At 32.8% G+C, this 25,740-nt stretch overlaps 2 protein-coding genes across 2 annotated transcripts in view; both read right to left on the reverse strand.

Annotated features, from left to right (window-relative positions):
* LOC128990814 (neuropeptide CCHamide-1 receptor-like) overlaps positions 1–23,348 on the reverse strand; it is a 42,259-nt gene extending 18,911 nt beyond the window's left edge. The window contains exon 1 of the mRNA XM_054413404.1: positions 23,218–23,348. The gene's annotated coding sequence lies outside the window, so the exon portion shown is untranslated. The remainder of the gene's footprint in view (positions 1–23,217) is intronic.
* The window catches only part of LOC128990815 (neuropeptide CCHamide-1 receptor-like), a 38,303-nt gene that overhangs the window by 9,464 nt on the left and 3,099 nt on the right, over positions 1–25,740 (reverse strand). The window lies entirely within an intron of this gene.

Below are 25,740 nucleotides of genomic sequence, written 5' to 3' on the forward strand. Positions count from 1 at the left end.
TATTCTGTTTTGTTTATTTCAGCTAAACTTAACGAATCAATAGTTTTATTTAATACTTATAAAGTCAAACTGGGTGAAGCCCATGGCTAACAGCTAGTTGCTTTATACAATCTAAATTCCAACTTTTGTTTTGACTCCTTAGTCAATTTAAAAACTTTTAATGGTTATCTTTTATTTGAAAGTATGTTGTCCTTTTAATTGTTCATAATAAATTACGTAATTTCAATAAACAGACGTACCTGGATGGATCCAACCATTAAATATAAACTAGCTTTGTACTAAGGAACTATCCTTTGAGGACTTGTTTATGCTTATAGATAAAGTACCAGTAATTTAAATTTAGCTTCTCCGATAGTATAAATTATGCGTAGTTAGCAATTCACATTTCCGTTTTTAATGGAGTATATGAACGTTTAGTTTTTTAATGGTTTGGCCTTCCTTAATCATTTTTTATACGTATTTATTTGTGCATGAATTAGAAAAATAGTTGCCTTTATTTAATATAAATAATGGTTAAATGATCAAAGTTATTCTTCAAAACACTGTTAACATTTAATGAGATAGGGTTCTTTAAAATAGAATTTATCAAATAGAGGTAAAAGTGAAATCCCAAACGTCTTGAATAATTAATTGACACCATCATCTTTTACCTTTGACGTTTCAGTTATTCAAGGAACCATTTTAATTGGTTGGAAATCTCTAAGAACGATCCAAACTAAAAATCACGAAATATATAAATTTTAATTAAAATACTACTATTTAAAAACCAGTTCCTTGGATTTATAACACAGGGCACATACATAGTCAAGGTTTTATTTTTAAAGTAATACTTTGTACTGCAATTATTAGTGGTTTAAAAATAACGTAGAATACCAAACAAAGTTGTTTAACCCTCGGTCCCACAAATAGTATGGGTTGTTTCGATGTCAATTAAACTTTCTTATCGTTTTATTTATTAAAAAGCAAAGAAAATTTGGAGTTGAAGTTACAAACTGTAAAACATCTTCACTTATTCCTACACTAGAAAAGTTGAATACTATGTCGTTATCACTTTCAGTCTTCATTAAATGTCATGAACTTTCAACGTGTACGTCTAACACAATCATATGTTTACGAGCATCCAAACAGGTTAGCAGTTTAACAATCAGCGTAAAAAAAAATGTTTGGATAAAAATTGTATGAAGAAGGTACTTTTTGTCAGTTCCTACTATGATCAACCAAGGAGTCTACCAAGAATTATTGTTTTATACTTCTTTTAATGAATAAACTACGTTATACAATATTCGTTGCAGCTAAAGCAACTATAATTATTGCCGAACGAGTGTATGGCAGAACAATAAATTAGGTTGATTGTTGCTCATAGTTTTTTATCCTGGCCATATTTTGTAAGCTTAATATTTTTACTTTATAAACTGAATAAATAATTTTTTTATTAATCATTATGCCATTTCGGAGCAATGAATAATAACGATTACGGGCTTTGTCAGATATAATTTTATTTGATCAGAACTGGAATTCTTCGTTTGCAAAGTGCACTCAATTTTATCAATTTTTTTCAAATTTATATTTTCCAAGTGCTAAAAATAAATAGCTAATGATATTATTTTTGACTTAAATTTTTGTGGATTATGCTTTCCCTCATAATCATGAAAACTATTAGGCAAATTTGTTAATTAATTGATGTTTTTTATTTATCAGAAAACAAATTCAATACAAGTTTTAAATATAAAAAAAATGTGTGCCTGTTTAAAGGTATTGTACCACCAATTGGGGTTTTAACAATTAGGGACTGTAAGCTGATGTAGGAATGAAAGAGTTCAATTTTTCTAATTTAGAGTTTATATCTTCAAAATATTTAATTTGTTTCGGGTTCACACCAATGGCATTTAAAGGACGGTAATACTAACGCTTTGGTGAAAATATGTGATAGCTCTTTAAAAATGTTTATTCGATTGCCGAAAATTGAACTCGTTCCTCTTGGACCAAACGCTGAGACGCTGACAATAGGCTAGCAACACACCTAATGTTAAACTGATACAACACGTCGCCTCTTCCCTATTAATACTTTAAAATAAAATAAATGCCAGGACATATTCACTCAATTCAATTTTATCATAAGGTTCCTCTTCAGTGTACCACTTAGTACAGGCATCAGAGTAACATTGTGTTTGGAAACCTTATCAATAATTTATGTAGTGTAATACGCTCATTTACTATGCAGCTCTTGCACACACAAGGCCTGATCTAAGTAAGACAGTTTCAATTAACAATACGCTTGCTACCTATCTCTACTTGCTCTAATATTAATTTTATGGTAGACAATTTACTAACGTGGAAATAGCTATTTGTGTATTAAGAGGGTATTGACTATTTCTGCTCGTAATACACACAAGATTTTTCCTACCACCATAATAACTTATAATAACAAACATATTAACCTTTTAGATGATAGTACCTGGAAATCGAGCCGTGGTTCAGTAGTAGGCTAGAAATAAATTATTTTCAGCATATGAAGACAATCGTTCAAGCCGTTTTCGAGATATTTGTGCAAGCATACATACATACAAGCAAGCATACATACATACAAGCAAGCATTGCTTATATAATAGTATAGGATGAAATGTCATTAAGGTTATGTTTGCTTTTTAAGGTTGTTTAATGGTTGTTAACGTACCAGATACGGGCTGTGGTCTGTATAAAAACGGCAACTGTGAAATCAGCTGACTAAGCGAGTAGGAATTATACATTCCCGCTCTAGAGCGGCAATGAGCTATTTTGCGTACTGTTTGAAGGCATGACAATTTGTTCCATGAAGTGGTTGGAAAAAACATTAAACGTATTTTCTTTTCATAAACAAAATCAAATTAAAATAAACAAAAGCGATGCCTGGGCTTGTGTTCCATTAGAGTAAAATATAAGATCAAAAAAGGACAAGAATCTTAAAAATTAGATGTTATAAAAATTTTTTACAAGACACAGAAACACGACAGTTTAGATTTACAGTACATATTATATCGATAAACAAAATATAATATTGTAGATGTTAAATAAATAGATATATTTAAATGTATATTATATATCAGAAAGTTACATTGTGATGAAAATTTTTTCAAGGATTCTTGGAAATATAAAGACAGTTGAAGTGGGCTCTTGGTTGAAGTGATAAAGTATAGTTAAATGAGGAAATATATAGCACCTTAAATAATATAATTGATTATCTTATTAATCATCAGTCAACATTTCATATTTTTTTCTTAGTTTTGAAAATAATTGATTGAGTTTGCGCTATCATCAAGATATCAACTGAAAACACAATGTTTAATAAGCTAATAATACCAAAAATAGCATTAATATGATTAATAATTTTTCTTTCGGTACAAAACAACACCCAACCTTTACAACGAATCACAGCTAAATGAATGGAGGTGGCATGTCCGTCGAGCCTCTTTGAACCCTGATATCATACTACTACTTCCGATACTATCTACTTCCTATACTATCTACTTCGAATACTATCTACTTCCGATACTATCTACTTCCAATACTATCTACTTCCAATACTATCTACTTCCAATACTATCTACTTCCGATACTATCTACTTCGAATACTATCTACTTCCGATACTATCTACTTCAATACTATCTACTTCCGATACTATCTACTTCGAATACTATCTACTTCCAATACTATCTACTTCCAATACTATCTACTTCCGATACTATCTACTTCCGATACTATCTACTTCCAATACTATCTGATTCCGATACTATCTACTTCCAATACTATCTACTTCCAATACTATCTACTTCCAATACTATCTACTTCCGATACTATCTACTTCCAATACTATCTACTTCCGATACTATATACTTCCAATACTATCTACTTCCAATACTATCTACTTCCGATACTATCTACTTCCAATACTATCTACTTCCAATACTATCTACTTCCGACAACATCGTTGGAGCTATGCTCCAGGGGGAGGGCTTCTGGAACTGCGTCAAAAAGTTCACCGAGGCTAAGGATATTCTTCGGGCTAAAATGGTCAGTCACGATCGAACGCCGTTGGAAGAAAATAAGAAGGAAAGTCCTTATGTCATAGTTAAAAAGGACTAGCCCGAAGTAATGTGCTAAACAGTTCTAGGATATTGTCCTAGTCCTAGGATATTAGGGGTTTTTTAGACGGTAGTCTGGAGACACCGAACCCGTGAGAGTCCGGTATTACTGAGAGCACATTGAGCCTTTCAGTTTGCGTAAACCTACTCCCCACAAAAAAATCAAAGCTATGAATTGGAAATCTTTGAAAGTTGAATCATTCAATGCTGCCACATAGTAAGAGTAGTTTATAAATTTGTTAAGTTCAAATTATTTACTTCATAAGGGGGCGATATTTTTATTGTTGATAGTAACATCATTATAGTTATGCATAATTTATAACACATTTATCATGTTTATAGATTAACTAGTTGTGTAACTATTGTGCAACTCATGTATATATACTAACTAGCTGTACCCGCGGGCTTTGCCCCGTTTAACTTCATAAGTGAGTTCGTTCGCATGGCTCAATCCCGTCCTGGTTGAATTTCGTTCGCTACGCTCATTCACGTTTAGGTTGGAGCTCGTTCGCTGCGCTCAATTGCCTTCAGGTTAGCTCGTTCGTTACGCTAACTCGCCTCCAAGTTGAAGTTCGTTCACTACGCTCACTCACCTTTTGGTTGCAAATTAGCTGTTGTCATAAAAGTAAAAGAAATAATAGTGCTGCACCCTGTTGGTAATCCTTGTAACTTTAATGCTATTGAACACCATAGAACAGAACCAACATGTTCAATTGAAACAGCTGTTAAGATTCATTAATTCCATTTAAATATGAGAACTCATAAGGTTAACATGGGAAACTCCAGAGCCACTGGCGTGGAGCCCGAGAGTCCGATCAGAATAAACAGCTTAGTTTTCCTATTTAATGCATAAAGAATCGGTGTACCAAATTTCAACCTCCTAGGTAAATGGGAAGTGGGAGAATTAGTTATGAGTGAGTGAGTCAGTGAGGGCTTTACCTTTTATGTATATAGATACGATGAGTTGTGGATGTTTTAGGACCATTATCCTTAGATTACGCTAAACGATATAACCACAAGATCAAATGCTGGGTTTAGAGTAAACAAAAACTTTAAAACTTTATATTAAATCCCTGAAGCAGTATAAACTATGCTTTTGATCAAACTTGTTGCTTTTGATCTCCTCTCAAAAGCTAGCTCTCATCGCGCTGGTTTAATTTGCAGTTTAAATTCATAGTTTTTTCTTCCTTTTTCATAACTTTTTAGATCAGCACTGATATAACTGGTTTTTTTATAACTTGAATAAATAAAAGTATTGATAACTATAAAAAGGTAAAAACTTTCGTTATAATCGTATTGTATACTAACAAAATCAGTTTTCACCAGGGGCGGACTGGCCCGCCGGCCCACCGGCCAGTGGGCCGATGCGCCTTCTCAACATTCCAATATTTGCGCCCTCGTTAAAGGAAAAATTCATAAAAATAAAAAATGAGACGAGATGTATTTTTTAGAAAGCTAGAGGAAAAACTTAGAGTAAAAGTTTCAGCAGTGAATAGCAAAACATAAAGTTGGGTGTGAGACCTGAATAGACACTGTCGACAAGCGAGAGCAAAGCAGCTCTTCTCTCTCGTACGTGTAGGCCTACTCCGAGTGGAAGGCACTTACTTTACTCTGTGGTCTGAGCTACTTAAAAACAGCTGTCCTCTTCCAGCGTCATTTTACGCCGAACCCGAAAAAACTGCACTGCGACCACGAGTACTAGAAAAATACCGGTATGTATCATAAACATAAACAAATGACGTTTTTGGCCCGAAAATAAACATTATTTAACATTGAAATGAAATGATGTTTATTGCCGTTAAACTCAAATACAGGCATTGGCAAGCGTCACAATCAATAGGTAAACAATATAAAATAAACATTGTTGCATTGTTTCACTAACAAACAAAATCCTTAACACTATAAAAACAATTACAAATTAAAAACTCTTTAAGCTGTCTCTTAAATTTACGAACGTCCATTTCATTCCTGAGATCATTTGGGAGGGCATTTAAAAAAATGACAGAATTGTAAAACATTTGCTTTTTAAAAAATGAAGTTTTGTGTCTGGGGATGTTCAAAGTATTAGTAGATCTTGTTTTATATATTGAATTTGGTATAAGATGCTGATAAAGTTCAGAGTTTTTCTTAAGAAAAAGCAGAGTATGAAAAATGTAAATGGAAAGGTGAGAAGACCCGTTTCAGAAAAAAAGCGCTTACATGATTGTCTTGGCTTGAGATGACCTAGGACTCTGATGGCTTTCTTCTGCATCCTAAAGATTTGTTTGGTGTGAACGTTTTCAGAACCCCAAATGCCAACGGCATAGGACAAATGTGGATATACGAGGGCAAAATATACAGTTAGCAAAACATCTCTGCTCATAAATTTTGAAAGTCTGCGAAGAACAAATAGTGAAGATCCTAACTTGGCAGTCACACAATCAGTATGAGAAAAATAGTTCAGATTCCTATCCTACATTGCTTAAATGGAACTGCCAAATCATATGTTCAATGCTCAGTATAGGATTCGGGCCAACAACGTCATTTGTTTATGTGTGTGATCCATACCGGTATTTTTCTAGTATTCGTAACTATGCGACTAAATCCGACATCGGTCGGTGTCACGATGTCGTCTGTGGTAAACAACTAGTGAAGATAATTTAATATTATTCATATTTGTTATAATATTTAATTATTGCTCACACTATAACTATTTCACTTTAAGTCACATTTAATTTTTATCAATATCAACTCAACTCTCTTGTAGAATGGCGTTTGCCGTGCATGTAATAAATAAATAAAGAGTGTGAGCTGCCAATTAAAATGTGTCCCTCTTTAGTGAGTGTCTGATTTGTGTCTCTGTGTCGAAAGCTTCAATTTATTTTTATATTCTTTACCTACACAGGAAACATGAACGAAAGCAGTATTGTAGAATCACTACTTTTCCAAAATTTAAATAGATTTAGTGACAGTGTATTTGTTAACTTAACCATTACACAGTAAAGGTTAAACAGTAAACAGTATTTTAATATGTGGCTACAGCCTATTAATTAATTATTTCAATATGCACTATGGCACTAATTTTGTCAACTTTCCTATTTTACTTACAGATAGCCAGTCTAAAATACCTTCGTAGTTCTCTCTAGGCTATTTCATTTGTAGAAATAGGTTAGGTAGGCCTACTTTAGGGTTACAGTTTTGACTTAATGTAATGCTAAAAAGTTTAAGTCAATAAATTGGTTTTGTTCACAGTGAAAGCATATTGTTTGTGTTAAAATAATTTCATAGAAATCTAAAATATATAACTTCTGTTATTTACAGTGCCAAAAAATACAACAGTTGCAAGTTCAGGCTGTAAACAGGAAGCAAATGATTTATATTGTATGCATGCAGCCAAGCCATGCAAGGGAAAACAAAGAAAATACACAAATATAATACGAAAGAACCTAAGAAAATCATTTGTATTTATATTTTTGTTAGGATAAGTTATATACTGTCAGAATAGCACCAAGTCGTGTGGGTAAATAGTCTAAATTTTGTAAACCAAACATTGATCAATAGTGTCAGTTATCAGATTTTCCACTGTTAATGCCTCTAGATTGCCTAAAAATGCGAGTTTACAGGTATAATTTCTAAAAAATGCCCCGGGGGAGGACCCCGGACCCCCCTCTGTACAGGGGGGTATTCCATACCCCCCAGACCCCCCGGTTGGCGCCTTCGGGCTGGTCAAGGTTTACGCCCTAATAGAGTACCCAGTCCGCCCTTGGTTTTCACCTTGAATTGTATTTTCTCTACCTTCTCCAAGAGTAAGTTAGTGATATTTTTTAGACTGGCGTAGCTGAGAATATGTTTATTTATGTTAAAAATACATTCATGACGTAATCTACACAGATTCTTAATCATGAGAATCTATCCTCTCTATAAAACTAAATTTGATAAATTATATCTCATCATGACATCTAAAAATATCTACAAAGATATGGCAAACATGATTTCAATCAATTTAAATAATCAAGTTATCTCCTGATAGTAACGGTATTTAAAAATGCGTAAAGTACAAATATATTAGTTTTAATCCGTATCAAACTGTAGATTATACGCTTATACGTAATTATACGTAATAATTGTACGTAATTATACTCTTTGTATTGAAAGTTTATCATGGGTAAAACACACTCCATTATAAGTTGGTAATAAATAACCTAATTCATAAAAGTTTTGACTTCCGTCCAATAGTCAATGATAAAAGTAAAAAGATCCAACAATGACTGTGTCTGAAATCTGTTTAATTCCAGGTGGGCAATTCAAAATGTTAAACTGTGTGCCATAATACGAGTGCTATTCAATGGGCATTGCAACTTTGTTTCTGTTTTTATTAAAAACTGTAGATTATTGCTGTTTCAAAATCTCTCAATGTTTCTTGACAAGTTGTTCATAACTGTACTGCTTGTTTCACTGCTTGGTGGGTTAAAAGTAGATGTCATTTTTTATCTCCTCTAGAGGAGAAAACATATTGAATTCTTAGATTAATCAAATTAATTTCCCTTGTATATGACTCATTTTCTGTCAACAATAGTACATCTTTTAACCTTAATCTTTACATTTTTCTAAAAGGGTTTAAAAAATAAATATAAAATCTAAGTGTAATATAATTTATCTTTACAGCAGGTATAACAGTAAAGTAACCATTATCAAGATACCAACTGAAAGCGATCTTAAATTAATCACATGTATTCGTTTGATATATAAATCATCCAAAGGGCCCATCTAAAAAGGTGTCCACTATAAATTTCAGACAAGCCGTTGATGGTCCTTCAATGGTGAAATAAAGATCATTCATTACCACTAAACTTAACTTAAAGTTATCCAAAGATATTTTAAATATTTTTTAACACTTAATGTACCGAAACCAGAATCCACTACTCTGATTAAAATTTTACATTCATCACAATATTATAATAAGAGTGGAGATATTTGTACTTAAAATAAAAATGTAGGGCATTAAAAATAGTACACAATTTTCACAAGACGAGCCACCATTTTGAAAAGGATTGAGATAGTAAAATGCTAATCATCACAATAATTTTGTTTTAATAAGAGCTTTAATATTATGTAAATTATGAGATATTTTTATTTTTACAATTTTGATTTGAACTATTGGATTTCTGGACTTGGTGTATCCTGTTTTCAAAAAAACCTTAAAGTGTGTTCAAGTTATTTCTAAGGGTAAGTCTAGTCAGAAAATGTTTTATTTAATAATTGTCGTACCAAGGGTTGTTTAAAAGTCAATAGTGGGCATCCTAACGAGATTCACCCTACATAATTATTTTCAAGGATTAAGGGTTGGTTTTAAATTTGTATTATACACGATATATATCGTGCCTAACTTTATTAATTTGAATATCACCATATTTTTGTTTTTGTTTAAAGAAGATCTTTATTACACAGAAAATTCTACTTACTAAGTAGACTTAGATAATTCTCTAATAGGTGGACACACTGATTATTGTGGGCTTCAAAGCCACTGAGTTGTATTATCACATAAGTAAAAAGTCATAGATTATTAACAAAGTTTTAATCCTAACGTTTACAAAATACTTCTAACTCCCTAGTCCAGCAGCGTTGCCTTTTAACAAATACGACTCATGCATAACAATTCGGTCGCCAGGGAAATTGATCCAACCACTTAGATACAACCAGTACCAGTAATCAAGCTTTCTAGGGAGAACTTGAGACAACGTTGCATCATAGAATAAATAACCAGCAGTTGTACTGCAATAAAGCAAAATATAAATAACAGGACACATGCTTACCGAAATGTATTTTATTACTGTAGATTTTGCATACTCTAAACTGTATTTTTTTTTACAATGATCTCCTTGAAACTGTTACAAATAAACATAAATTGAATCCCGTTTGGAAATGGACTAACCTAATCCATTTCCGATAGTACCACTTGTTATTTGAAATTTTTATTAGAACAGTAAAAATATGCATTTGAATGAAATAGTAGTTTTCGTTACCAGTCCCTAAAGTAGGCTTTTTTGGTACGATATCGTGTTTAACGGACGAGGCTTTGCCGAGATCGGAAATTCGGTTAAGTCGCAAAAAAGCATTTTAGGACGAGTTACGAACAATATGTTTCATTACATTGTCATATATTATAGCCGAAAATACAAAATATAGCCAAAACAGTTTGATTAAAAAGGAAAGTTTACTGTACCAACAATTTGTTTTTTAGATAAGCTTTGACATAATCATACGATTCCATTGTTACCATTGACTATTGGATACTGAAGTATTAATAGTCAAATATTTTACGGACTAGTCCGCAACAAGCTATCTTGTTTTTGAGACAGTGCAATGAAAAAATATTTTCTTAAGTTGAAAATTTACTTGTTGTAGCCTTTATTTGTATTGTTAACATTTGTCAGAGAATATTGTAAGGAACACACAAATCATAAATACTATTATGAAAAGGTGTTCGTAGAAATACGTTCTTTGAACTGCGCAAGATGTAAAAAGCAATGAATAACAACTTATCAAAGCTCCTTGTAAATTCGCCTGAAAAGCTTATCCTTCATCGGTGAAAGCTCTCAACGTATTGAGACCGAAACCTTTCAGACCGTGAAAAGGAGTTTAAACTTATGAAAGATTCCAGTTATGTTAAATATACAGAAATGCATAGAGTAATACTTAGGCTATAGAGTACCCTCCTGTGTTATTAGTTTTGGCTTTTTCATAGCTTGGAATGAATAACTAGGCGTACAATGCAGTTGCCTTTTGCAATATTGTGCAGCAGGCATGCTAACCAAATAATCTTGAAATATGTAACTACGAAAGCATTATGAATCCGATTATTCTTTCTTTTTGTTCTGTATTTGTAATGTGCTTGTATAAATTGCTAGTAATAAAACATATGGTCATAACTCTTTTGTTAACCTTTTTTTTGTCATCTTGCAAAAACCGTCATGGTGACCAATCAACCCAAAATTAACATGTTAAATTTCTCAACGAAGGGAAAATCTCTGTAGTCCGATTTGTTCCATTTTAGTTTTATACCAGTTAGTTACTGTGACTGCGCTAAATTTCGTCCAGTAAGCTTCAGCCGTTCAGGAGGAGTGTTTGGAAAACCAAAGCAGGATAGTATAATAGCTCAATAAACAAAGAATCTGGGTAGCTGGGTTGGAATAAAGTAGTTAGAAGGTGAAGACCCGATCTTGAGAAATTGCAGTAGTCTTTTGATGGCTCGACTGCACCCAGCTTTCCTACATCGGTATTTAATGAATAGTATTGACTAAAGAACCGCTTCTTGCAATCGTTAAAGGATATACACTGATATTTCACCCCATTTTACAGTCGCCTTGTATTCGGATTAGCTTAAAACACATAAAGTTTTGTTGTCTTGGTGAGGCGATTATGTTTATTTTCTCAGAAACGTTAAAACTTCAATAAAATACTGCTTCAATAGTTCAATAGTTTACTGCTTGGGTAGAATATAGCCGCAAACTTTTCGTATTAAATACGATGTCAGATTTCAATCTACATTAATCTTATTGTGCCAAGTTTACCCCTAGTTTAGGTTATGTTCGCAGTTTTATACTTTAATCGCTAGTGTTTGCTTTACTGCTTTTACTTGAACATTTTACTTCTTTTGAAATTTTCACCGTGTTCAACCGTGTTAGCAATAAATTAAACTGTCCAATAAACAATAAGCATTATAATGGTAGTTTGGTACGTTTAGGATTTGGTACGTTGATAGATTTCGATTGGACACTCCAATCATTATTAGCCCCAATCGGCGAATGAATAGGCCAATCGAAATCAATCACCACTTTCCATCTTTTATATGTTAACCGTCTTGTGAGTAAACAGTATGGGTGTAATTATATTATTACAAGTGTTATTTGTTGTGGGTTTTGTGCTTTAAGGTAATTTAATAACACGTACTATGCTGATTAAGAAGTTATTTGATTATTATGTGTCTGAATTATACCATGGCCCTTTAATCTACTCTTCAAATTCGTTTAAACTGGAGTAATCGGAGTTTGCAATACAAGGATCAAACTGAATGGCCTATGTTTTACTAACATAATGCATTAGATTGTTAGAACCTAAAGTGACTTTTTTTGACCCGAGTTAATTGGGAACAAACAATAAGTGGATACGTTTCTTATTTTATTTTATTTTTATTTAATTTATTCCAACGGCAATATATCACCAATTTACAATGTGGTTTCTTATTGGATTATTGTACTTGCTCTACTTAATATTGCAAGACTATTATTTAGCTAATACTGTACACCAAGTTGGTTTAATAAATCCAATGAAAGTATGGACACTGAGGATAATAACAATTTTAACTAACAAAAATTGAAATAACACCATTCATCGTTTATGAAACAGCAATCAACTGTAGTAAAATTAATGAAGTGTTTAAAAAATAATTAAAATGCCTATATTTTCTGTTTACCATCTCTATAACCAAAACAACATTAATTTCACATTCTCACCGCAACAATACATTTAGTAGAACATTGGTGGACGAACTTTGTGCGTGCTTTACAGCACATGGGCATGATGTAATAAAGTATCGAGAGTTCTGGGAAATTTATTTCAACGTTCCTAATCCATTTGTCGTCTCCATTATTTAAATTGCTCCGGTCAGCACGAAATTGGCAGCCTGGTCATTCGCGTCACATGTAGAAATTCCCGGTATTGACGGAGAGTCGCTATCAAATGTGTGACCCTTTACATTACATTGTTTCACACATTTATTGTAAAAACCTATACATCCACTATTTGGTTGAAAACTAAATGTATTAACTACTCTTTGATTTAGTTTCGAAAAATAAAAAAAATCCGTAGGCTACCTTGTATGTTTCATAAGCGGAGATGATGTTTAAAATTATGTTTGATTTAATTTGAAAATATACGTTTATACTAAAGTGCATTTACTGTACCTAAAAATCCTCCTACATTTGAAATACTGTAAATATATGTAAAAGGGCCACAATATAAAAAAATAATGAAATAACGTTGTTTTCTATTTAAATTAAAATTTTTACCCTAATTGTTCGTTGTAGTCAGTTTCCTTTACCTGTAGCTCTTATACATTTACTGTAGATAAAAAACAACTATTAACAAACCCCTGCCTAAAATTAATCCAATCTAACTCTATCTAACAAGGCACAAATTGTCATCAATATGAACAGAATGTTAACAAATACATATGGTTTTCACTGGTAACAGCTCTAAGTGCCACTTTACATGTTCCATATTGCATTAATTCAGAGTGATTAGTCGCTCTCGCTTCAGGCACAGTTACAATATTGAAACAAAACTGAATAATTGTAAACTGTACAACTTTTTTAATTAGTTTTAAATTTCGTAAAGTGTAATAAAGTTAAAATTACATAAATACATGTAAATGTTACTTTTTTATAGTATCTTTACTCCAGTATCTTCTAGGCGTATCTAGAGGAAACCACTATATCGCTTACGTCATTACAAGTTAGCGGAAAGGGGTCTGATAACTAGTATTATCATAGGAAGTTTGTCAAAGCTGAATCTATATATATAAAATCCACTGTATGTACGTATGTTTGTTTGTTTGTTTGTCCTTTATGGATTCCGAAACCGCTCGACAGATTGTAATGAAACTTTCAGGCCTTATTAAGCATCATTCAAGGATGGTTTGGGTGAAGTTTGGGGCAGATCCGTCAAAAGGGCTCCGCCCCAGTGGCTCTGGAGTTTCCCATGTTAACCTTATGAGTACTCATATTTAAATGGACTTAAAGAATCTTAACAGCTGGTTCAACTAAACAATTTGATTCTGTGATGTTCAATGGCATTAAAAAGTTAATAGGTGTACCAACAGGGTGCAGCACTGTTATTAGCGAATTTCCCTATAATAGGGAAGTAGCTATTACCGTAGGTGGCACGGTAAGACCTAGACCCGGGACCGATTTACTTTTTCATTTTGATGTCCCCAGAGGCCAAAAACACTATTCGTTCAAATTTTTTATATATGTATATATATATATATATATATATCTAATATATAAAATTCTCGTGTCACAGTGTTTGTCTGCAAACTCCTCCGGAACGACTTCACCGATCGTTATGAAATTTGGTGTGTAAATTCTGTAGGTATGCGAATCGGACGTAAACTATTTCCCGTTTCGAAATTCTTAAAAGGGCTCCGCCCCAGTGGCTCTGGAGTTTCCCATGTTAACCTTATGAGAAATGGAATTAATGAACCTTAACAGCTGTTTCAATTAAACAAGTTGGTTCTGTTCTATGATGTTCAATAGCATTAAAGTTACAAGGATTACCAACAGGGTGCAGCACTATTATTTCTTTTACATTTATGACAACAGCTAATTTGCAACCAAAAGGTGAGTGAGCGTAGCGAACGAACTTCAACCTGGAGGCGAGTTAGCGTAGCGAACGAGCTAACCTGAAGGCAAGTGAGCGCAGCGAACGAGCTCCAACCTAAAGGTGAGTGAGCGTAGCGAACGAGCTCCAACCCAAAGGTGAGTGAGCGTAGCGAACGAACTTCAACCAGGACGTGATTGAGCGATGCGAACGAGATCATCTTGAAAATTAAACGTAACGGTACTTTCTTTCCATCGGTCTGTCTTAGGGGAAACCTATAACTTAGGCGATACGAAGTTCGCCGGGTCAGCTAGTATATATATATATATATATATATATAGACTTATATATATATACGTCCGTGAACGCGATAACTTGAGTAATTTTTGTCCGATTTTGATGAAATTTGGTTTAAAGGTGTAAAGCGGGATAAACTTGAATGAGTTCGCGAACCAGCACGATCGGACCATGGGAACGGGGCTTTACCGGGGGTTTTATGGGGTAAAAATTGGTTTTTCTCACTTTTGACCCTCAAAACACAAAATTTCCCAATTTCTCTTTAAACCTTTTTAAAGAGCTTAAAAAAACAAATAATTTAGTATATAAAAGTATTTTTGTTTGATTATTAGTAACGGAGAAAATTAAAAAAATTGTAAATTTAAAATTCCCATGTTATTCTTATGGAGAATATTGTCAAATGTTGTAGTTTGCTTGTTTATGAATATATTTTGATCACACTTGGCAAATGTATTTAGTTTGTACTAAGCTATCAATATTTTACTCCAAAACACACTTTATTAGTTTCCTTGTAGCAGCAAACCTAGGTACTCGTTAAACCTAATGTTATCTTACTAATATTATAAATGTGAAAGTTTGTGTGTTTGTTTGTTTGTTTGTTTGTTTGAAGTTCAATCACGCATAAACCACTGGACGGATTGGGCTGAAAATTGGCATGATGATAGCTTACATTCCCGATTAACATATAGGCATATTCTTATCTCAAAAATCCTTTCGGGCTCCGCCCCAGTGGATCTGTAATTCCCCATGTTAACCTTATGAGTATTCATATTTAAAGGGAATTAAAGAATTTAGTCAGCTGTTTCAACTAAAAAAATTTGGTTCTATGATATGGAAAAGCATTAAAAAGTTATAAGATTTACCAACAGGGTGCAGCACTATATTTTTTTGCATTTATGAAAACAGCTAATTTGAACTAAGTAGCAACAAAAAACTGTGATTCGCAATGAGAACTGTCAAAGAAGGATTGTTTACAGTTATGTTTATGTTTTTCATTTCATGAATAATTTGTGATATTTTGCGAATTGTTGATAATTTATTTTTCTCTATTGTTTAGGTGAAGTGGTAGAACATTATGGCTATGGTAGATGTGTAATACTATAGAATACTGTAAATTTAAAAAAGCAAATTTTATCAAACTGTGTCCTCCCTTATTGCAAACGCAAAGCTTGAGTATAACTGCAATAAGCATTTTATACTTATATTCCAACCCCGTACGAAGGACGGGTACTCTGCTAGTTAAAATATATTTAACTGAAAATCAATTCAGACAAATGGAAATTCGCTTAGTCGGCAGGTTTGCTGCGGCGGGGGTATTTTTTATCTATACTATTATAAAAAAGAGGTGGTTGCTGTATGTGTGTATGTGTGTATGGGAAAAGTAAACTCGAAAAATACTGGTCGGATTGGGCTGAAATTTGGCATGATGATAGCTCACATTCCCGATTAACATATAGGCATATTCTTATTTCAAAAATCCTTTCGGGCTCCGCCCCAGTGGCTCTGGAGTTTCCCATGTTAACCTTATGAGAAATGGAATTATTGAATGTTAACAGCTGTTTCAATTAAACAAGTTGGTTCTGTTCTATGATGTTCAATAGCATTAAAGTTACAAGGATTACCAACAGGGTGCAGCACTATTATTTCTTTTACATTTATGACAACAGCTAATTTGCAACCAAAAGGTGAGTGAGCGTAGCGAACGAACTTTAACCTGGAGGCGAGTTAGCGTAGCGAACGAGCTAACCTGAAGGCAAGTGAGCGCAGCGAACGAGCTCCAACCTAAAGGTGAGTGAGCGTAGCGAACGAGCTCCAACCTAAAGGTGAGTGAGCGTAGCGAACAAACTTCAACCAGGACGTGATTGAGCCATGCGAACGAGATAATCTTGAAAATTAAGAAGTTAAACGGGGCAAAGCCCGCGGGTTACAGCTAGTAAATTTATAACAAAAGCTAATTTGCAACCAAAAGGTGAGTGAGCGTAGCGAATTAACTTGAACCTGGAGGCGAGTTAGCGAAGCGAACGAGCTAACCTGAAGGCAAGTGAGCGCAGCGAACGAGCTCCAACCTAAAGGTGAGTAAGCGTAGCAAACGAACTCCAACCAGGACGTGATTGAGCCATGCGAACGAGCATTGACATAAAACCACATTAGAAAAGGACGAAGTCTGTCGGGCCAGCTAGTTAAACTATAAATTTAGTTTTGTAAATTCTTCTTTTATTCTTTACTAGCTGTGTACCCGTTCTACGCACGGGGATCTTATAATATTCAGTTGAAACCTTCTTATATAAAGAACAGCAGTTGGTTTGCATATTTTAAGATATGCTGGCCAAACTATTATACATAGCTTCATTTTATGTTGTTTTTTGTTGTTCCGGATCGGTATGACAATCAATAAAAGGTTAAATTACCTCTGTGTCTGCCGGTCGATCCTATAACGGTAGGCTTACTTTTATTTTTACTATCTGATCTCGTTTGCATGGCTCAATCACGTCCTGGTTGAAGTTCGTTCGCTACGCTCACTCACCTGTATGTTGGAGCTCGTTCGCTGCGCTCACTTTCCTTCAGGTTAGCTCGTTCGCTACGCTCACTTGCCTTCAGGTTAGCTCGTTCGCTACGCTCACTCGCCTCCAGGTTGCAAATTAGCTGTTGTCATAAATGTAAAAGAAATAATAGTGCTAGTGCTGCACCCTGTTGGTAATCCTTGTAACTTTAATGCTATTGAACATCACAGAACAGAACCAACTTGTTTAATTGAAACAGCTGTTAAGATTCAATAATTTCATTTCTCATAAGGTTAACATGGGCTTCCAGAAATTCCACGTCAAAAATCGACAAAAACCTGATTTTCAAGGGTTTACTGTTAAATATCTAACTGTCTCATATTCGATGAAATACGTCTAAAACCATCTCATATATGTATAGTATTTGGAAAATAAGTTTCAGGCGGGACAGTGCTATAGTTATTGAGGAGTAGTTGTAATAAAGTGCGTATTTTAGCGTTACCAAGAGAATGACAGATAGACAGACAGACAGACAGACAGACAGACAGACAGAAATTGAGATAAGGTTTGATTCGGTTTCTCTGACCTATGAAATGTAAAAATAACCAAAAAGTTCATTATTCTAAGCAATGTACAGACAAAACTCTAATTTTATTTATATAGATTTTAGAAATATTCTTCCCGACCACCTCGGGCTGAGACTACACCGGATATTGATTCGACCGGAACCAACCATCTAGAGAAGGAAATTTAACCCCAGTTAACATTATAATATTTTTTTCCCTGTTAAATTAGGCTAAAATCTAGTTTTTTTACAGAAAATAATGAATGCTATCAAAAATACAATACGCCAAAGTTTCACCTCGTCAAAATCAAAATGGTTTAAGAAAAATGGTTTGCACACCGGGAAAAGTTTTAGATATATTTTTTTCCGTGTGCCAGATACTCCTATTTAGTTGCCTTTCGCAATGAAATTTAAATTGTCAAAGACCAACAAGCTGAGTTTTTGGGGTAGTCAAGTGGATTTTCCTTTGAATCAAAAGTTGCTGGTTTGATCATATATGTCATTGGACTGTTAATTATGATATCAAACAAAAGGTTTGCTTTACAAGCTCAAGGTTTGTAGATAATGACGTAAATAAACACAAATAATTGGACAAATAATTTCGTAGAAACAATATTCTGTTAATCCAGAAACTCAAAGCCTGATCCATCATGATATTGTAGCTAACTAAAAGTTTTAAACTTAAACCATATCATACGTTATCAATACAACACTTTGCTAAATACATAGATGACATAAAAACTGTCTTTTACTTTTTAGAAATAGTTTCTAACATGAATGCTACGTGTGAAAATGCAAATACTTGTAAAACAAGAGCTTACGGGGACAAAGCAGGTAAGTACAGGTGTAATTAGGTTTTCACCAATCACCTGAGCTCAACCAAGCTTTGTCTGAATGGAGATGGTTAAGGCGTTGATTACAGGGCTCTACTTGTAATCAAATAAGCATTAACCTCAACGTAATGAGTGTATGCAGTAGAGGACAATTACACAAACAATTCGTTGACGTAGTATCAAGTTACTAAACTACTTTGATGTAATAGATTTACCTTTTAGTTTTTTTAAGGTTTAATATCTGTTTAAGGTAATCACTAAAATTACACTTAGAAACTAGTTTCGGGTCCTAATTGGTGTCATCTTCAGGCCAGTGATTTTGTTATAGAATTGTTATTTGTACCCAGCGTCTGATGTGTGTATGTGTGTACCTGGAGTGTATTGTATTTACATTAATGTCCTTTTTCGTAAGTGTCGGTCCTTAATAGAAAATGAATTGCCAAGTGTATTTTTAAAATTGCACCGATTTGGTGTCAAATCTTTGATAAATGGATTTGAAGGAATACCGTATACAGGTATTTTTATAATTTTCAAAGCTTATTGGTAGTTCAAGGGGTATATAATAATACGATTTTTTTTTGTTTGGCTAACATTACGTTCAGCACTTGCCTACGTTTTAGAGACTCTATTATAAAATATATTACAGAACTGTTGTACATTAAAATTTCAATATGAATTTTCTAGAATAAGTGATTCAAAATGTTGCCAATATAACATCGTTATGTTACGTAGTAACTGTTTCCACTTTATGATAATGGCCTAACTAATCAAAAGGCAGTAATCAAAATCGAAATGGACCATTTACATATTTAGATTGCAACAATTCTATTTGTTATAATATGGAATATGAGGCAGATTGAATAAGTGTGAAGTGTAATTAAACCAGATTTTCAGCAGTAGCATTCGAACAGATTCTGAGCAAATTGAATTCAATGCAATTACCTAGCCAACGACTAGAGTCGTCCGAAATAGTTTTATCTAGGGTTGACAACTTTTACTCTAGATAATGTTTTTATATAATTTATTTTGAAAAATAACTTATAAGCTAAAAGGTTACCACATTACCTATATATAGTTTGTCCTTTACCTTATTTGTTGGCAATTATTACAGAAAAATCAATGCAAGTAAACTTAGGATAATTTTATTAGAAATTCCTATACATATAAAAAATTGTGCTTATAAATATTTTATCTTTTAAATGAAATCGGTTTTAATTCAATCGGTGGTAATAAAAATATGTTTCATCTATCTAGTTTAATATAAGTGTGTTTTTTTTGTTTTTTTTTTTTTTTACTGCTAGGGGAATAAAACTTAATATTTATACGATTTCTTCAAACTTTAACTAATCCTACTCGTGGTTATAATTATGTGTGTGATAAAAACTAACTAACCCTTCCCACATCCAGCGACTAAAAAAACCATGCAACTATAACAGCAGCTTTTTGCACGCTAAATATTACGTTAAGGAAAGCACAAATTAGTTCATTTGACGTCTAGAGTATGCTGCAATCAAAGTAATGTTTTGAAGAATAAGAAAAGAACTAGAAATCGCCTTTAACTATACAGTTAAGCTCAAACGCCCTTTTCAATTAGTTTGAATAATATCTGACCTAAATAGTTATCATATTCATAGTAATTTCGATAAAATTGTAAAATGTAGCTAAACAATTTTGTTTTCTTGGGCAAGTTTCTTTCCACATAAATCATTAAATTTGGAATTTGAATATCAAATAGGAAACCCTATAAAGGTACATTGGCAATTTGTATATTTATTTGAAAAAACACATATTGTCATTTTTCATAAAAAAGACAAACCCGGTATAAACAAGTTTATGGTTTTTCAAAAAGAGGTTTTAAATTGGCCAACACTCACCCTGAATGTACATTACACAACTCATTACTTATGAAGGTTATTTTTACTAGAGGAGTTTGAGTGCAAGATATTTCCATTGAACGGTAAACTCAAATGTTTATGCAACTCTTAGATAACTTGCGCATAAACTTGGCCTTCAGTTTTATGTTGTTTTCATAAAATCATAAAATTGCAGTGGTTCAGGCTGGAGCTCATTTTGCCCAAAATAAACGGCGCAAACAAAGGCGCTTTGCCAATCTCCGAACAGATCCAATTTTGAAGTTTATCTCGGCGCACTTTAAAACAAAGAGCTTTAGGCTTATTTGGCCCTTACTTTTGGTTTCATTTAACCAGCTATGTAGCTGTAAAGAGAGATTTTGATCTCGTTTGGTACAAAAAATAGAGAGCAATTTAAAATTTTTAAGTAAATATTGTTTAAGTTTTAACAGAAGTTTTTAAGTGTGTATAACATGGCTGATTAATTATGCAAATGTGTAAAAAAATAAATACCATAGTTTTTGTTTTAAAATTATTAATTTCTATCATTAGTACTTTTTATCAACACTTAAATTTCAAGTTGGTCTTAAAACAAATGTTCAAGATTATAATGAAATATTCATTATCCTATATTATCAACACCGTTAGATACTTGAAACCTCGATGGTAAATTTTGTTCAGTGGTTTTTATGAGCAAAAGAAAAAATTTAGTATATAATTAATGTCACTACATGTTAATATTGTTTGTCCTAGGAGGCTAGGTAGCCTTCTATCCCGGGATTGTTTTTCGCATAACTTCATGGTAGGCCTAGGGGTTGCGGCAAAATCACTTAGATAAAATCCATTGGTGGGGTTTGAACCCGGGATCTCAGGGACCGAAGTCCCGCGCTCTAACACATAGACCAGTTCAGTCCCCCACATGTTAATAAAAAAATATACAGTACTTGGTCTACGTACGTAACATATTAGCAAAATAAAGTTTGCGTATACTTAAGTTTGCACCTATTTCCATACAACTATTATCTAAATACGTTAAGGTTCAAAATAAGTAGATTGTTGAAAATAAGTCCATACATAAGTGCTTATTGTCATAAAATCTATTATGTTTACATTCTAATTAGCTTAATATAATTTCATATTCACTGTAAAAGAAAACTTTACTTGAATACAAGATTGACAACTTTTGCCACATCACTATAACGAAATCGGGATTCTTCGCTTGTGCAGTTTCATAACCCATATGGTATCTTTGACCTCAGTCTGAATAGTCAATGGTATCACATAAAAACATCGGTAAAAAACTATACAATTCTTATTATCTGATGATAAGAAATATTTTTACTTAAAAAAAATTGACGTTCAAACAATAGAAATAACTTCTTGAACGTTTTCAAGCTACTATATAGATATAGTAAAATATGTCTTCCTACTTCCAACACTATTCTCATTTTTACTGAAAACTGTAAATAGATATATGCATATTATCAGTGCATTGGCAACCGATATCAATCAGTAACAGGATTGATATTCAGGATAAATAAGCTATTAAGATGATGGCCAATATGATTGTTAAAACTTAATATATCACTCTTAGTGATGTTCAAATGACATAATTTTAGATGCATTGAATAGTGCTGAATAATTAATGAAAAATCTCTGATGTTCTATTTCGCTGTTAAAAATATTAAAACTTAAAAACTATTCCATAAAACATTATGATTACTCATGCCTTCTAAAAGACTTTTTTACTCATTTAAAATAATAAGTTGATAATCCAGATCAAAATTAATCCTTCCATAGTATTTTCATAATGTAAATTTGTATTTTTTTATTTGTTTGCTTATTTTAATATTTGTGCGTATTTATTAACAGCTGAAACTCGAGTTTAATTCTATAATTGTTAAGCAGCTTAAGTAAACCAAAATACTCTTCTTAAAAATCCTTTAAACTGAAAGTATTTTAAAGTAGATATTATTATAAAACTTTAGCTTCCATGTTTAACTTATTACCATCATTATACACTCTCTCGTAATTTGTATGAAGATTAATTATAAAAATATTTCGTATTACAATCGTTGTTTATACGCCCAAAATTACGTAATGCAAAATGTATGCACTCAAGTATGTTATGTATATGTATGAAAAAACTTTGAAATGTTGTATCATATATATGCGAATCAAAAACCAAAATCGAAAGCCAAATCAAAACCACTGTTTTCGGTTAGTTGTCAAACATCTACAATTAACTACTGAAATATTACTTTAATTCAAATCAGATTTTTTAAAGGAAAACCACATTACATTCTAGTGCAGTTTAATCTATATTTTTTTCTTTGTTTTTATAGTCTATTCGCTACTGTTATAGATTATTAACCATTGTCCATAAATTTTGTATGGTAGCATTTTCGGTGTTTCATAAATACATAAAAAGATTACTGGGTGTATTGGTTATTTAATAAATAGTTAAATTTTAATAGATTTCAGTAGCATTAAAACTTGATAGTTAACAGAATAAATTAGTATTTGTACAACATAAACTACTCACTACTCAGTAAATTTTAAAACAGTTTTCTTACGAATTGTTTCCCTATAATCCCCGCACAAACAGCTGTTCTAAGTGTTATTTAATTCTTTGTTAGTACTGTACATTGAAATTAAATTAACCCAAACATTCAATAATAAACTTGTCTTACTTTTATTTTCTCATAAAATCGAAGCAGAGAATTTCCCTCACTAGTAAATACTGCAACTGGAAGTATTCTCAACACTATTGTCACGTTTGAACCTGACAGTTTATATAAATTGCGACATTTTGCGAGCTGAAATACAACCTGTCTCGGCCACAATCACTCGGACCGAATCCGACGCGACTGATCACTGAAGGCACCAACAATATGGCCGAGCGTTTACGAACACTTGCGAGTTTGTCCGAACGCACACGAACCTGTCCGAGCGCGCACGAACCCTCCCGAGCACACGCAGTATTTCACGAACGCGCAAACAATTAATTTGTTAGCAACGCGCGAATGGTTCTTCTCTCTATTGACTGTTTATTTACTTGCGGTTTAACTGTTCCAGTTTTGATTTAAAAATAGCGAACGTGAAATTTATGTTGTTTGATCAACAAATGGGTCTGCCGAATATCGCAGGCCGTAACAACAATACGGTTATTAGTCTTGCTTGACAATGTACTAGCATGTTAAACATACTTCCCCATAGATTTATTATCAGCTGGACAGAATTTCTTTAATGATTTTTGTTTGTTTTGCGTTTTATTGTTCACTACTTGATACATTATTTAATCATTGTTAAAACTATGTCATCGATATAACTTAATTGTTAACTACTACTTGTTCTTTGGTATCAAAACCAAAGATACTGTGAAATCTGTTGCAAATATTGTAAATCTACACTCAAGTAAGATAAAACATTAATCACTATGAGTGCACACCAAAACATTCACGTATATTCAACCAGTATGAAACACACGTCAAAACATTTTAAAAAACATAATGAGAAGTCTACTAGCATTATTTTTTACATGTTTAGAAATCAGACAAAATTAATTGATTTAGTCTTTGATGGAAATTTGAGTTCATCTATGAGAAAATACTTCAATAATGATGCCTTTTTGCCGGATATTTCTAAGTTAACCTTCAGTAGGCCTACCATTACAACTCCTAGTTATATGAATCTTGAATAAATATAGTAGCACCCATTCATTAGCCTTAAATTTCTAAAATGTTATAGATATTTCCATTTTTTCTCCTACTAAAAAAAATATGTTGTAATTATTTGAGTACTACCGGTACCCCTCTTATTAAATTTAAATTAAACAAAATGGAACGACAAAAAAACTACTAAATGTAAGTTTAAAAATTAATCCGAATCTTTTTCTATTCAAGAATAAAACTTAGCCGAAAGCACAGCTTACAAACATGACAAACCCGAACAACTTATTAAGCTCAAAATGTAAACAATTTCATCACCATATTCAAAGTAATTTGTGTCACTTAAAGTTTCAGAATTGTTGCAATGATTGTTCACATTATAGTTTCACGCTGATATCATCGATGTTGCTTGTGCATAACTACATGTGAACAAGTGTTGCAGTAATTATAGTTGGCTGATGAATGAAATGACCTTCATCGTGTGATCCAAGCACGGAAATGGATGGTCAATTGCTGTACACTGCACAAGAGTCATAATGACCAATACTAACCCTGGATTAGATCTTAAATGCCTTTAGCACTAGTAACTGTCGGTTTATCTATTAAAATTATTGGTTGTAAGTCCAGGGTGAAAACTCAAACATTCCATCATTATACTTTAGAAACGATAAAATTCACAGAAAAATCTTAATTATTGAATGGTTATTAACATTGAAATTACATTCAAATCTATTTTAATAAATTATGTAATTTTTAGCGAATTTCCCATATAGGGAATAAGCTATTACCGTAGTACTCATGGTAAGACCTGGACGCGGGACCGATTTTTTTTTCGTTTTGAGATCCCTAGAGGCCAAAAACACCATCCGTTCAAATTCATATATATATATATATATTTATATATTTTTATATATGTGTGTGTGTGTGTCCGTTAGCACAATAACTCGAGCAAAAATGATCCGATTTTGATGAAATTTGGTACAAACGTGTAAACCTACGTTTATTCGAACGAGTTCGCGATCCAGCATGATCGGACCATGGGAACAGGGGTTTACGGGGGGTTTTATGGGGTAAAAATAGGTTTTTCCCATTTTTGACCCAAAAAACATAATATTTAGCAATTTCTTTCCAAACCATTTTGTAGAGCTTAAAAAAACAAATAATTTAGTACACTGAAGCGTTATTATGCGCCTAATGGTTACGGAGAAAATTCCAAAAAATTGTAAATTTAAAATTTCCATGTTATTCTTATGGACAATAAGTAAACTGTTGTAGTTTGCTTGTTTATAAACATATTTTGATCAAATTTGGAAAATGTTTTTATTTCTTACTAACTATTATCATTTTAAAAAAAAAACAGTTTTACCCTCCCTGATGCAGCAAACCTAAGTACTTGTTAAACTAATTCTATATAAATCGGGAATAAATGTTATATTTTTAAGTAGACATACCAGTGTAAATCCAATCAGTCAAATGGAAATTCGCTTAGTCTGCAGGTTTGCTGCGGCGGGGGTATTTTAATTTTTATAGTTTTTTCTGTTTACA

This window comes from Macrosteles quadrilineatus, unplaced genomic scaffold, assembly GCF_028750875.1.
Source record: "Macrosteles quadrilineatus isolate MER2022 unplaced genomic scaffold, UCM_ALF_1.0 Scaffold_3__2_contigs__length_128488019, whole genome shotgun sequence".
Classification (NCBI taxonomy): domain Eukaryota; kingdom Metazoa; phylum Arthropoda; class Insecta; order Hemiptera; family Cicadellidae; genus Macrosteles; species Macrosteles quadrilineatus.